Consider the following 16749-nt stretch of genomic DNA (forward strand, 5'->3'; position numbering starts at 1 on the left):
GAAACACAGACTGAAGTAAACGACTGCTTAATTTTAATGCTGAATACTGCAATTAAATAGAATGGGATACACCTCAAAATATGGCTGAGTGCATCATTGATTTCAGAGGTTAGTTTATCTTTTCTCGTATCTAGTTACATTTCAGAAAGGCTATTCCCAAGTAAATTTGTAGCGAGGAGGTTATCATTTCTCTATTTGCGCTTGAAATATGTTTTCATGTTCTATATACGGTTAGGTTAGGTGATGTTGTTTGAAGAAGAAAACTGAAACATTTGTCACAGTGACCTCTGGAGTGATACCATAATTTTTACAGAATGAAATTAAACATATATTTTCACGTAGTATTGGATTTCGAAAAATAAAGAAAGAGTAAACCGTAGTGTGGATATCATCTATGAAAACTAAAGTTTTGAACAAACCGATCGCCATTTCATACCAATTTTAATATGTATGGGGTTTTCCCCGACTTTTATGAAAAATCGGGTATAATGAAAATCCGGTGTAGCAAGTAAATTTTTTGCTGGTGTGAATTCTTGCTATAATGGACTTCTACTGTAATTGGTATTGGTTAATAAATTTCAGCAAGGGCAATCATCACAGAGGAGCCCAACAATTCCCTGGGTAGGCACAAATTTAGAAAAGAAGGAATTTGAAAAAGTAAAAGAACGTGCAAGAATTTTCCTGCTGCAAAAATTTATAGTGGCCCTCTAAATTTTAAGCTACATAAAACAAGCCTATCCTTAAATAACCTATAATTTACAAAGTAACACTTAGCAAAGAAATCATAGAATTCATATTTACAAGAAATCTGAAATACTGATAACAATATTTTTTTTTTTCCTAAACCTATGGATATCCATCTGAACACCTTAACGCACAGACTTTACATATGCAGTGGTAACATCATTGTGGGCTGGCCAGCCACTAAAAAAAAAATTGCATTTTCAAATCATTTGCGATAAATGTACTTTACTGATCCTCCTCCTATCAGGATCACTCGCTAGTAAAGATACAGGAGTCAAACATTTCAAAATGGTGCAGGGACCTCAAAATCTGGGGAGCCAACTTACTAATAATATGGTCTGCATCACTACTAACAGGACAAGTCTTGACAAAGACCTGGTCACCCTCCAACAAATTATGTGGTCTTCGCCCGTGATTGTACTATGCTGAGCTTGAACATAAGAAACCTTTACATTTTTACGAGCACGATGCCTAGTAACATGGATTGTTTCTGAGTTGTCTACACCTGGAAGGAGATCATTGATTGACCTCATTAGAGAACGGATAATTAGGTATAAAAAGCTAACATTAATGCAGCAGGAGTTTACCTGTGACTCTCATGAACAGCAGTTTTGAAAGCATGAGATAACCAGTTAAACGGTGAATTCAACTTCGAGTGGTCAGAATAGTGATGGGCAATTAGAGGATATCTAAGGTTTTGATTAACTCTCTCGGCATAATTAAGCTTTGGATAATACGAGGTGGTAGATACATGAGAAATCGACAAGTCAAAACAGAAATTATGAAACTGGACAGAAGTAAATGCTTTGGCATTATCACTTACTAGAAACTGGTAAGTTCCAAAAGAAGCAAGCAAAGATCTGTTTAAGCAAGAAATGGTTGTGTTATTATTAGCCATACGGGTTGGGAATAGGTATGTAAAACACGAGAAGACATCAAGACAAATAAATTCAAAATGATGATCGGACTTTGACCTCAGAAATGGCCCAGTGTAGTCTATGAATAATCTCTCCATAGGATGGGCTTGCTCAGATGACAACAGACCTAGATGAGTATTAGGAGCAGGTTTTCTGATCTTACAAATATTAAACAAGGGGACAGATTTCACCGACCTTGGATTTCCATATGAAGTGTTTGCGGATTTTTTCTTTGGTTTGAAGACATCTAAATGACCATCGAAAGTGAAATCTATCCGCAGAAGAATAAGAGAAAAGAATCTCCAATATGTGAGAACTGGACAAAAGTACATGGATATGATCGGTGAAAAGTCACAAAAAATGGACAGTAAGCAGGTTCAGGATATGGAAAGAGAATGGTTAGCATACAGGGTTAGTGCAGTAGAAACAGCAAGGGAATGCCTACGAACAGCTATGTGTAAAGAAAAAATGTTATTGGTTTTTACATCCCACTAACTACTTTCTAGCTGTGAGCTCACATCCGGGAGATAGTGGGTTCGAACCCCACTATCGACAGCGCTGAAGATGGTTTTCCATTTTCACACCACGTAAATGCTGGGGCTGCACCTTAATTAAGGTCACAGCCGCTTCCTTCCCATTCCTAGGCCTTTCCTGTCCCATCGTCGCCATAAGAACTAACTATGTTGGTGCGACATAAAGCAAAATAGCAACAAAGAAAAAAGCTACTTTCAACGGTTTGCAGAGACGCCGAGGTGACCAAATTTTGTCCTGAAGAAGTTCTTTTACATGCCAGTACATCTACTGATACGAGGCCAACATATTTGAGCACCTTTAAACACCACTGGACTGAACCAGGAACAAACCTGTCAAGTAGGGGTTGGAAGGCCAGTACTACAATGGTCTGAGCTACTCAACCCAGCAAAGAGCAAACATCTAGGTGGAATGATGAAGTGAGGGCAGCTTGTAAACATAAAAGTAAGGTGCATCAGAAATGACCCCAAACAAGGATTGATGCAGACAGGGAGTTGTACGTAGATGAAAGAAACAGAGCGAAACAAATAATTCTTGAATCCAAGAAGTACAGTAGTGTACCCGATGCATTTACTGGACGTAATACAAAATGGCGCCTACGGAATATAGAGGCCAGCCAAGGCAAAGAAATGTGTAGTAGGATATCGATACTTATATATGTCAGAAGGCCATGACTAACTTAAACCTACCACTATGAAGGCGGTGTACAATGGTGTAGAATCGATAGAATTGTTTTAAAAAAATAAGAAGGGTCAATTGGATTATTATAAAAACTGACTTAAAAAATTGACCTTGTAAGGAAAAGGCTTCCTGAACAGCGCTCTAAAAAAAAATAAGCAAGATTTGCAGTATCTAACGTGAATTTTAAGCTCAGAGGTCGGTAATATTGAAGAAAACGAAGAGATAAACGTTGAAATACAGTAAAGAAGAAATAAAATCCAGAAATTTCGAAAAGGTCGTCAAAATACTTAGACGCAAAATCGTTCGGAAACAAGAAGTTGATTGAGTCGCGAGAGCTTGAAATTGAGCTATATTAAGTGGAAATAATAGCAACGATAGCCTAAATAAAGAGGCAATCATTATAAAAATATATATATACTCCGCAGAACCATGATGAATTCACATTTTCCAGTATCGATGGATATTGTCTACTGTGTTCCTGAACAGATAATGGCTTGCTAAATCGGCATAGACCAACCTGGAGGGAGATGTCATCCTGGCAGTTAAAACCACCCGACCCGTGTGGAGGAGGTCACTCTACCCAAGATACCAGTGATGGAGAACCTGCCCAGTTCTCAATCCAAGGCCTGTGACCAGACCGAAGAGCAACTAAGGCCCGAGATATTGAATGGCGAGCTAAGTAATAGTATTAAGTAGTATAATTTCTTATGTAGAGTATTACCAGTATATGCAATAGATCTGAATAGCCTAAACGTGAGATAATTAAGTGTGCAGTGAATACAAGAAAGTGCAGTGTGAAATATTTAAGACGATATCTTGTGACAGATTGGTAACATATTTACTATATCATCTTATCCAAGAAAGTAAGAATACGATTTAAAAGTGCGACGTAGTGTAACATATGTTTCATAGAATCCCGGTTAGTTAGAAAGATCCATAAATGATGTAATACCAGTCAAACCCAGTTTACGTCACAGAGGGACGCATGTTTGAATTGGTTAAGTTAAATTACCATACTCTTTGCTGTGTTATTATATTGAAAAAAAATAGATACTGAATTTGGGGTTATATGTTAAATTGTATGACAAAATGCGTTTTGAGGAACGAATTCTGCGCTATTGGAGTGATACGTATCGTTGTGTTTAATTAATATTGGAGGTTAAACGCGATAATTATAGATGTTAAATGAATTAAATACGGGTTGAAACGAAGGTTAGTAATGAAATTGTTCCGAGGTATCTGTGGAACAGCAGAGGTGAAAGAAGGTGCGGGGGTGAACAGGTCTCAGGCTACGAAATTAAAGTTAATTTAAAATTTAACAAGGTTATATTTTCTTTGCAAAATCAAGAAATAACAAGAATGGCAGGTACAGAGTAGCAAGGCCACAATTCGAGAATGTACAATTACAGAGTTACAGGATTTGGGCTCCAAGAGCCAGACACACAATTCTTGAACAATTAGCCCAAATTTACGATATACAGAATTCAACAAAAGGGGTAGAAGACCCCAATCATGCCCAGGAGCACTTGCTCCCAATTACACAGTAAAGCCTGCTCGAGGCGCGCAGAAAACACAATTTTTATTTTGGAAAGAGCAACCAGCTCTCAAAGTTCTAGCCTATCAAAGGCCACACCAAATTTCACCTTCAAGCTGTCCTCCAAGGATATAGACACAAGGGTACAAATACCCAACCTACTGAGGCCTATTAAGTGAGAAAAGGTTAATTACCTGGCCTCTAAAATACCAATTTGAGAGAAGGCGATCTTGCACTCCTAATATATTTTGTTTAAAACCTAATCTGGCTCTAGGCCGCTAATGCAAGGGCTAATCCCATACTAAAGAGGTGACTTATAGAAGGAAAAATTTACATTACGTTAAGGAAGAAAGGTTGTGAAAATAAGTTCACCTCAATGCAATATGAGTGGGAGCTCGAGAGGGTTAAGCACTCTCTATCCCGATTTGTAGTTTAAAAAGATAGAATAGATACCAAGTGTTTTTACATTTTAAGGGAAGTTACATGGTAAAAGGCTTCGGACCTGCCCCGAGAGTTAAACTGCTGAGCTAGCAAAAAAAAAGAAGTTATTAAACGGCCATTACCTTGTGGATGTACTGCTGCCCGAGGAAAGAGGCGCTTCCCGCCCCCTGCTACGTACTTTACACACTGAAAGATGTTACTGAAGTGGCGCAGAGACCCTAAAATCAGCAGTTTATATACTCTCGCGGAAAGTTCGAGGCGTTTCAGGAATGAGAACACCCTCCCACAAGAATTTTATTGGTTAACCAAGAAAACCCCTACACAAGATGAAGAAGAAACACATTATTGGTGGAAAATTAATTCGAGAAATTCGGGATTGGCTAAATTCAAAACAAGGGGAAAGAAAGGGTTAATATTGCCAACTTAAACCATGACTGCAAGAAATTTAACAAAGAACAAACTTATGAATTCAAATTTTCTCCAAAAACATAGTTCTTTCACTTCGCACCAGGATGCACAATTGTAGTTCTTCAGTAGTGTCCTCTAGAAGAGAACGTTCACACTTCTTACTACAGGCAAAACAAAAATACATCGAAAACGACCCAATTCAGAAACTTCAAAATTTCCAAGTAGTGACATCTTCTGATAAACTTGAAAATTAACACAGTAGATAAAGTTCAGACTTCCTCCAGCAGAGGAGTTTCAACTGGCGCAAAGTTTGAATTAGCGGCGTGGAGGTGTACCGCCCGGTACAGAAATAATGAAGTATATATGATACTTTAAATGTATTATTGCGCAGATTAACAGGAAGTAAAACGTATGTGTATATATATATATATAATGTGCGATACTGGAGCACAAGTAAAGCGACTACGGAATATAAGTATGCCCCAGGGAGGAACCATAGCAAGGTATGGACAATAAAATTACGCATATTTTAATAAAGTGTGAAAGTGGTTTGACTATTATAACAACCGGTGATGGGTATATGAATGCATGACTGTGTCGTATTCTGAATGAATGTTAATGGCGTGGAAGATCAAACTAGAATGTAACTAGTATGGTAACATAGTGTTGAAATATCTTAATGTAGGCACTTGCACATCCATATATGAAAAAATGCTTATTGGCTACGTGCATATTGAACTGGAATACGTTACATAAGAAATTATATAGCTAGAGTAGGGAAATTATTTGAGATTTACGTAGGATATCATCAATGCTTTGTTAATCTGAAATATTATTCGAGCGAATATTTAGCTAGGAGCCATACTTAAGTGGCAATTGGACCGAGAAGCTTAGTGCATCATTCAATATTTCATTTTCTTCACTGTAGTCTGCACCAACGAACTCAGGTAATTTTCAATGTAATTTAGGTCACTGATATTAGTATTCAGAACACTTTTATTCATTTTCAGTTCATTTCCACGATAATTTGAACAATGTAATGATTGTATTTTTGATGAGGGTGTATAATTATCATCGTGAGTGATGGAATAATTTACTGATATACCGAATTTTGACCGTGATCAGAAGACTATGATATACTGTATACTTAAATGACCAGATGTAAATTTTAATAGGAAGATGAAACAAAGCAACAATTCATTTCAGGAATACGCGACCCAGAATGTTAAGATATGAAAACTTAGTTTAGGAATAAGTCAGCGCTGACTTAGAATATTTGATTTAGGAATTAGAATATTTATTTATTAGGTTGACAATTGGAATATCATGAGCAATATTTGACATTAACCATTTCTTTTGCAAGTCTTGATAATTTAATAAATATGTTTCTTGATTGATTTTTTATAGAATGGAATGAGTTTTCATTTGTAATGGTAGTCTGTAGTTATACTTAGTGAGTAAGGTTCTCGTTAAGCAGATGTGTTTGTCGAAACGTTGACTGAAGTTTGCATACGCAAATCCACTACTGAGCGTTGAATTACGTAATGCTGGACCGCATGTGGTGTCATTATTTTCTCTTTGAACGCACGTTAAACCAAAACATAGAAAAATTAACCATTTTTCTGGAGGCATGAATACCCTGAGATATGTAACTGACTAGTTGGGAAAAATACTGTGGTCACCCTGACCCGTAGGGTGCAGTAGTCTTGGGAAGATTCCGGTAAAAGTGAACTCGTGTCTTGGTCCTGAGCAGCTCTTTCCAGGCACACATTTAATGGAGGTGAGCTCCACGTGGCATTTTATACACACACCAGCCCTCCTGCCATACCTAAATTCTGACAGTACCAGGAACCAAACCCGGGTCCCTGAGTAGAGCAGCTAATAAGTGCTAACTGTTACACCATGGAGGTGGAAAAGATTCTGGTAATAACCTGAAAAGGCTTGGTCACAAAGTGGGTAAACCTTTCTGGACAGTAATAAAGAATCTTAAGAAGCAAGGGAGAAGGAAATGTACAGTGTGTTGGGTAAATCAGGTGAACTCACAGTGGATCCCACTGAATTACTGGACAGATGGTAGGAATATATTGAAAAGCTTCTCAATGTAAAAAGAAATCTTGCTGTTGATGTTGTAAACAACCAAGATAATGGGTAGGAGGACAATGTTGTTACTGATATTACGCTTGAAGAAGTGGAAAGGATGATAAATTAACTCCATTGTCATAAAACAGCTGAAATGGATGAAATTAGACCTGAAAAGAAGAAATATAGTGTGAAGTCAGGCATGCATGGCTTCACAGAAAAATACACTGCCTGACAAAAGAAATGAAGTACACAGAAGGGAAGGAGAAAACAAAATGAAACTTCACATGTTGAGAGGGTATGTGATTACAAAATTGAGTCAAATTTACGAAGAACTTGGTAGAACGAGTCCACTTATCAGTATCTCCACGTAATGCAATTATGAGATTTGGATCCACTGAGTTGGCTGAGAGTTATTAAAATGTCATCTCATCCTGTGTTTATTTGGAGAACGCATCCGTGCTGTTAGATATGTACTTGTCTGAGCGGCCGACTGTATGCTGATGCCATCTTGCGGTATCCTATGAAACTGACTTGATCGTCAATTCATGAGAGGAGACAATGCCATGTAACTCGATTTGTGTTTTGTCGAGTTGAAGAAGGAAGCTTGTCATGTACTGCTGCTGGAAAAGCTAATTATTCTGGAAATAAGATAAGAAGAAATGATGAGGAGGTTCGATCCTGGCTAAGACAATCGCCAACTTGGCGTGAAGCCTATCAAATTGGATTTTTAATTTAAAATAACCTCGCCGACAACTGTAAGTAGCTTTGGTCTATAAGCGTATTTCTTCAAAACCGGAGAAACCATTGGATTAAACTAGGAAAGTTACTATGGAAGTGCAATGGGAACACGTCTGGCTTTGTGGATGTTAAAGGGTTACTGTTTATTCAAATTTTAAGGAAAATGGACTTCGCAGTAATGTGAGGAAATTCAGGTCATATCATAATTGTGTAATGTATTGATAGGTAAGGAGGGTAATTTAATTGAATATTTACTTCAAATAACTTTCAAGGTTTTAAGTGGTATTTTAGGCTAACATTTAGGAGCTTCTAACAGCTACATTAATATATATGTTATGGGTGCAACTCTTGATCTGGTGGTTCAACTGTATTTCTTTTTAATTAATCAAATTATTTGTATAGGTTCTGTTTATCTCACAGCCACCTAGTTCGTGCGTAAAATGCTAAAGTGAAGGCTTTTTCTAATGACTACTGAAGTTGTTTTATGGTTGCCATTTTGCTGGTGTGTCACGTGAGTTGCTGCCATGGTAACTTAGAGTAAACCTTTTGTGGGCATATGCCCAGTTGATTTTGACATTTGAGTGTCGGGTTCGTTGCTGAAGGTGACATTTGAAGTTCACAGTTTGTTATTATGACTGATTCTTCTGGTGTACAGTCAGGTGGTTTGATTTGGCTGATTGTATTTAATTTATACCATTCAAGGAATTTTGGGATTTTAAAAACTTATGTGATTATTCAATTATTACTTCACGGATGTTACCTTTAAATATTTCTCAAGATTTTACCTACCTCTCCATGTATTTAACCTTTGTTTCCGCCTGTATCGTTGTGTCATGTTAATTTGAGGTTACTCTGGTAGTCATTAGGAACTGTTTTGACTTTAATTGCCTAATCATCGTTTCTTATAGCCAGTGATGGTATATTTACATAAAGTTATTTACTCAAAAATTAATTTCATGAAATATTTTAAAGGATTCTATTGTCATATTTATTAATTATCTCCAAAACCTTGCCTGAGTTATTTTATTGTTCACACTAATTGATTTCTAGGATTTAATTAATCAATAATTAGGATACTTTTCTTAATTTCTGTTTTTCGTTGTTGTCGGAGTTTGAGGTAATTCTTTTAATTAAAGTATTTATTCTCTTATTGGAATAAGTTTTGTTATTTCAGTCAGAATAATAATAATAATAATAATAATAATAATAATAATAATAATAATAATAATAATAATAATAATAATAATAATAATAATAATAATCATCATCATCATCATCATTAACTGACGTTGCCATCATGCTAGTAAGTTGAAGATAATGAGGAGATTGATCTTTGTCAATCTCATAGTTACAACTAAGGTATTGAGCCTCAGAGGTTGCCTCAACATGTTTTCTGGCTGTGCCTGTTTTTGGTCCACGAGAGGTATTTTATTTCCCTCAAGCCCTCTGGACAAGCCCGGCGAGCCCCCCGATCCACCACTTGGGACGTGTCCGATAGGGGAACAGGCAAAAAACCCCACGGGTTTGAATTGAATTGAATGAAATAGCCGCAAAAACCGGACTTCAAATTTCATTTGAAAAGACACAGTTTATGGAAGGTACTAAATCAAGATTCGACAATCAACCATTAATCACCGATTGTGGAATAATTTCCCAAGTAGACAAATTCAAGTATCTAGGTGAAATTATTCAGCCAGCAGGGTTAAATCAGGAAGCTAACAAAGAAAGAACTGCTAAAGTGCAAAGGGCTTACAAAATCACATGGAACAGATACAACAAAAGATGTATATAAAAAATGCAAAATTACAACACTACAATACAGTCATCAAACCAGAGACACTTTATGCATCTGAAACTCTGATCGTTGGCGGCAGGTCACAAATGAAAAGCATCGAGAAACAAGAGAGGAAAATTCTCAGAAAAATCCTAGGACCAAAGTTCGAAAATGGAATTTGGATGAAAAAGAAACCACACGAAATTTTTCAATTCACAGAAAAAATCACAGATACCATCAGAAAGAGACGACTAAAATTCTACAGACACCTACACAGAATGGATAACAACAGGCTGACAAAAGAATTTTCTAAATCTAGCTCTAACCCTGAAAATCCGCAACAATTGGTTAGCAGAAATTCATGAAGATCTACAAGAAATGGGTATTGAGGACGAAACCATTCAAGTTAGAATGAAATTTAGAAGCTTAGTAAACAAACATAAATTTGCAGAGAAACCAACAAGAAAAAATACAGGCTGGACAGAAACATGCAGAAAGGAACACAGTGAAAAAATGAAGAAAAGAAGAAGAAACATTCTGCAAAATAAGTTCAAACGCACCCCACAGTTGGGCACAACGAATCCAATAATAATAATAATAATAATGATGATGATGATAATAATAATAATAACAATAATAATAATAATAATAATAATAATAATAATAATAATAATAATAATAATAATAAGGCAAGCTGGTCCACAACTGTTGGAACTGGTCCTGGATACTGGCACTGGGACAGAGTTGACATTGATGTTATCACAATGACGCACACACGCGATGCCGTCAGTTGTGTACACGATTTTATTTAGGAGGGAGGTGCCCTAAATATGATACAACACAAAATTTGATGTTATTCTGAAACCAGAGAAGTATTTTTTTTTAATGGGTACTTTTCCCTAAAATGATACAAGACAGTTCCATGTAAATACAATGTGTAGCAATTTTAGGTCTTAAATATCAGAGGATATCAGAGCTTTTAAAAGTAGGTGAGATATGAAGATAAAGTTAGAATTCAAGAGGACAGATTAGGGCAAATATTAATTTATAGGACAAGGGGTAAGGAAGTGGAATAAATTACCAAGTTTGTTGAAAATATTTAAGAAAAAGCTAGGTAAACAATTATAAATAAATGTAAATATGAAGTAATCAATTGATAGGGAATCTGCCACCTGGGTGACCGCCCTAAATGCAGGTCATTGATGATTGACTGACGATGCAAAAAAATTATAAACTTGCATAACAGATTTTTTTCTACAGCTTTATTTTCAGGCCTATCTTAAAAAAAGCAATTGTAAGTTTACATGATCCTAACACCCTAGGAATAATTAGGATTAAACATATTTTTTTGTGAAAAACCAGGCTGTATCATTATTTGGAAGCTTTTGGCCGTCTCACTTTTAGGACCCCTTACTCTAGTGTCAAGTGATTTACACCTCTGGGTAATTATCTCTAATGTAGCTGCCATCTATTTTACCGGAAGATAGTAGGACCAGACCACAGTGAACTAAAATAAACCTAAACCCATGGCCAAACAAACCCTAATCCTCAGCGTGGTGGATTTAAATGCCCGGTCGTCTCTGTGCTGCGGGAGGAGTTCTGAGCCGGACTGAGTGGCTCAGACGATTGAGGAGATGGCCCTCTGACCCCAACTTGGCAGGTTCAATCCTGGCTTAGTCTGGTGGTATTTGAAGGTGCTGAAATACGCCAGCCTCATGTCTGTAGATTTAGAGGCACGTAAAAGAACTCCTGCAAGACTAAATTCTGGCACCATGGCATCTCCGAAAACTGTAAAAATGTCGTTAGAGGGACGTAAAGCAAATAACATTATTATTATTACACTTTCTCAGATTCGTGCAAAGCTTTATTCAAAAAATCGCAACTTTGGTACTATTTTACGGATTTCAATAAAATTTTCACATACATGTTTAGAAAACTCCATTCTGTTGGAAAATATGATGCTATCTTACCTTAATAATTGAGTTTGGTATGGAATGTCTTGAAGCATCCCTCAATGCAGAGACCCGCTTTGCAGTCTGGACACCAAAACACTGTCTCCCTCCGAATTTTCTGTTTGTAGCACAGGAGACATCGTTTGGTTGGCCTACTCTTCCCCTTAGTTGATGGGATTCTCTCAGGTAAATGCTTTTCAGTGAGATGGGGGACATTTTTGTCCGAAGAATGACATCTGGGCACTTTTCTTTCAAATGAACCTGAATGTTCCACAAGCAATGGCTGGACGACATCCACCCTAAATTTCAAATGATCTATTCTAGTTTTGGGTGAATTTCTCCAGCAAATGATCATTGCATTTAGAATTGCAACATTTATTGACCTCCTGAATAACTTGGTGTACCACTCTGTCATCTTTTCCCTCTCTAAAAGATAGCCACAAAGTAGCGGATCTATCAGATCGTCTCCACCCATGTGATCATTATAGTCTGCAACAGAAACAGGCTTTCTATTTTCCTGACCATGCTGTGTTTTCTTTGTGACGGTTTCTGCCCCATGGAATGTAGAAATCATTGCAACATCTTTCTTGTCACGCCACTTTAGGATGGAAATCTGATCGGAATGCCGAGCAATAATTTCCCCCTTCTTTAGTTTTGTACTGATCACATCTTTTGGAACGTCGTTTCTGTTGAGGCGCCAAGTTCCCAACACAGTCTCTTATCAATGATTTTAACTTATGAGCCAAAGCAGGTGAATTATAAAAATTATCCATCCTCAATGAGAGCCTCCGTGGCTCAGGCGGCAGCGCGCCGGCCTCTCACCGCTGGGTTTGGTAATTCAAACCCCGGTCACTCCATGTGAGATTTGTGCTGGACAAAGCGGAGGAGGGACAGGTTTTTCTCCGGGTACTCCAGTTTTCCCTGTCATCATTCATTCCAGCAACCCTCTCCAATATAATTTCATCTGTCATTCATTAATCATTGCCCCAGAGGAGTGTGACAGACTTCAGCAGCCGGCACAATTTCTATCCTCGGCACTAAATGGGGGCTTCATTCATTCCCTTCCTGACCCGGTCGAATGACTGGAAACAGGCTGTGGATTTTCATTTCATCCATCCTCAATGTTTATCCTTTGCTGAGAAATGGCTCTGCAAGGTGATAAAACAACAGCTAAGTTTTTATTGTGTCTGTTGATGTGTGTGTTGTTTCAAATATGGTATCTTTGCCTGTGTATATTATAAATGACTAAAGATAGCCTGAACTTGACTTGCCTAACTTGTACGATCTTATGTCAAATTTTGCAGATTTTAGAGGTATATATTGCCTAAAAGACAACCTACCCCGCCATAGATTTAGTGACTTGTCAACTGTGATGTTCTGTTCTGGTAAGTACAAAGTCTGGAACTTATTTTTTAGGTAGGATATAATCGGATAAATTTTGAAAAATCTGGATGATCCCTGATATGAATCAACTGCTTCATTGTTGTTGAAATGCATAAAATTACTAACCGACTCATATCTATCCATTGAAATAACAGACCCCAAAATTGGCATAGACGGAATAGAGTTTTTAGAAAAATAGCTTCATAGCGTAGGCTTTTGTATTATACCCATAAGCATGTAAAGAGCAATCACAACGTATATCTCGTCCTTCATGACTGGTTTCCAATCCCGCATTCTGGAACGAAGTGGTAATAAGCCCCTACATCGGATTCTTTGCTCAGCGTATACATTTGTTTCACAAGGCATTATTTCCACTAACTCATCCAAATAGAACATCCTAGAAACCTCCACACCATCGCATTCCCCAACTGTTTCATTCTGAGGTCCTGGGTTCCCTATAAACTATTCTATTTGACCCACATAATTAGACATGTTTTCCCATTGAAATGTATTAGCCATGACACACACATAGCCATTCTGCTTACTATCACTCGTATCTGATTCCGAACCGAGGACTTCACGTACAGCGATGTCATCCACATCACTCAAATCTGAATCTAACAAACTTTTGTCAGAACCAGTCAACTGTTCTAAAACATCCTTTCCACACTCGAAAACCTGCACTTGCTTGTAGAAGCCCTCTCCAATCACGACCGATGGAATGAAAATCAGCGTGTGATAAGAAAAAAGGACGGAAGAAAATAGTCTCAAGAGAGCCCTGAATAGATAAAATTTATGATTCTATTGACAGTCAGGTTCTTCCCCGAGAGGAAATGAAGGCATAATGCAAGAAGTGTGCATAGTAGTCGACATTTAGCAGGCAAAAGAAGTGCTTGCCCCTGATGGCAGAGTTAAACATTGATTGAATATCTCTTGAATTTCAGTGACAAAACACTGTTGAAATAGGGATCAAGATATATCGTTCAAAAGAATTTAGTGTGATGATTTTATTATTGTAAAATATTTGTGTAGTACTGGTGTAGTAGAGGTATCTGTAGAAACTCTTACTAAAATACTGTTGTTGTAATTAGAATAGGCTTAATTGCAGTTTGGAATTGTGTAGTTCTTGTGTAGGCTATTACTTTCGATATTCAGTAATTAACAGCAGTTTTTATCCTGTCAGAGGTTGTAGGATTTAAAAAAATAGAACGCGACTAAGTAGTATTGTAGTGTAGTCGCATATTACTTACCTTATTGTTGTGTACTATCCCAGACAATATATCCCTCCATTCATTTATTTTTTGCAAATAAGTTATTTTATTTTTTAATTTCATTTTTTTCCCCGTAAAGAATGGATAAGGAGCGCGAGTGTACTTACTGTGGGAGTGGCAAGGCATTGAGCGGTATGAGGGAAGAGTTGGAAAGTTTGAGGGAGATAATTAGGATTCTCACAGAAGACAGGAAGGAAGATAGGACTCCCTCAAACAATGTACAGGTTACAGTAGGTGTACAAGAGGGAGGGGAAGGAAAGGGAGGAGTTGTAGAAGACAGGTGGTCTAATGTTCTAAGGGGAAGGAGATTGCAGGCTAAGGGCTCTATTCAGGATCAGAATTCAGGACAGGTGTCTTTGCGAAATCGGTACGAGTCACTCCAGGTAGAACAACAGAGGGAAGATGAGGGACAGGGAACTGTTGCTGAGATGCGTGGAAGTAGGAAGAAGGGAAAAGGTAGGAAAGGAAAATGTAGAGTAGAGGATAGGAAAAAACAGGTGGAACAGGGTCATGGGAAGGAGAAAAGGGAGGAGGAAGTAGCTTCTGCAGCTATCAGGAAAGATAGGGCTGACCAGGAGGGGAGGGGTTCGAATGAGGTGGGTAGGGTTGAGGCTCTGGTCATGGGGGATTCCATCATTAGAAACGTGGGGAAAGTGTGTGGAGGAAAGGGTACCAGGGTAGAGTGTTATCCAGGAATTAGGTTGAGGCAGATGTTGAGGAAAGTAGAAGAGAGGAAGGAGGGGAAGGAGAAGGTGGTAGTGTTTCACGTTGGTACCAACAACGTCAGGCAAGCTGATATAAGTACCAACATAGTTGGAGATGTGTGGGATCTGGTAAATGCAGCACGGGTGAAGTTTAAGAAAGCGGAGATTGTTATTAGTGGAATACTGTGTAGAAGGGATACTGACTGCAGGGTGATTGGGGATTTAAATGAGACTATGGAGTGGGTATGTGGGAAACTGGGAGTGAAATTTCTAGATCCTAATGGGTGGGTAGGACATAAGGATCTGCGCTCAGATGGCCTTCATTTAAACCGCAGTGGTACGTATAAGTTAGGAAATTTGTTTGGAAGGGTAATAGGGAGGTACATTCAGGGAAACGGGATGGCCTAGGGAGCGGTGATAAGGGAACAGGGAACTGGAAATCAAGTAGGGATGACATAAAATTGTTAGTGTTGAACTGTAGAAGTATTGTAAGGAAAGGAATAGAATTAAGTAATTTAATAGATATATACTTACCAGATATTGTAACAGGAGTTGAATCATGGCTGAGAAATGATATAATGGATGCAGAAACTTTCTCACGGCACTGGAGTGTGTATCGTAGAGATAGGATAGGAAGGGTGGGAGGGGGAGTGTTCATTCTGGTGAAAGAAGAATCTGTAAGCTATGAAAAAGTTAAAGATGAGACACATGAAATTCTAGGTGTAAGGCTCATTTCTAAAGATAATAGGCAACTTGATATATTTGGAGCGTACAGATCGGGAAAGGGTAGCACTGACGCGGATTCCGAATTATTTGATAGGATAGTCAGCTATGTGGGAAACGACATGGAAAGAAATGTGATTGTAGCGGGAGATCTGAATTTGCCAGATGTCAATTGGGAAGAAAATGCGAACGACAGGAAGCATGACCAACAAATGGCAAATAAGTTAATATGGGAAGGACAGCTGATTCAGAAAGTGATGGAACCAACCAGAGGGAAAAATATCCTAGATGTCGTGCTGATAAAACCAAATGAGCTCTATAGGTAAACTGAAGTAACAGATGGTATTAGTGATCATGAAGCTGTTTTTGTGGTAGTTAAAAATAAATGTGATAGAAAGGAAGGTCTTAAAAGTAGGACTGTTAGGCAGTACCATATGGCTGATAAAGCAGGCATGAGGCAGTTTCTAAAAAGTAACTATGATCGGTGGAAAACGGTAAATAAAAATGTAAACAGACTCTGGGATGGGTTTAAAGAAATTGTTGAGGAATGCGAAAACAGGTTTGTACCATTAAGGGTGGTAAGGAATGGTAAATACCCACCTTATTATAATAGAGAAATAAAGAGACTAAGAACGAGGTGCAGACTGGAAAGAAATAGAGTTAGAAATGGCTGTGGAAGTAAGGAGAAATTGAAGGAACTTACTAGAAAATAGAATCTAGCAAAGAAGGCAGCTAAGGATAACATGATGGCAAGCATAATTGGCAGTCATACGAATTTTAGTGAAAAATGGAAGGGTATGTATAGGTATTTTAAGGCAGAAACAGATTCCAAGAAGGACATTCCAGGAATAATTAATGAACAAGGG

General features: G+C 37.8%; 1 protein-coding gene and 1 pseudogene across 1 annotated transcript in view; both read right to left on the reverse strand.

Annotated features, from left to right (window-relative positions):
* Positions 1–16749, reverse strand: part of LOC136866329 (putative mediator of RNA polymerase II transcription subunit 29) — a 254830-nt gene that overhangs the window by 216585 nt on the left and 21496 nt on the right. The gene's annotated exons all lie outside the window — the stretch shown is intronic.
* Positions 11822–12575, reverse strand: LOC136867294 (piggyBac transposable element-derived protein 4-like; annotated as a pseudogene).

Source organism: Anabrus simplex, chromosome 3 (assembly GCF_040414725.1).
Source record: "Anabrus simplex isolate iqAnaSimp1 chromosome 3, ASM4041472v1, whole genome shotgun sequence".
NCBI classification, from domain to species: Eukaryota; Metazoa; Arthropoda; class Insecta; order Orthoptera; family Tettigoniidae; genus Anabrus; species Anabrus simplex.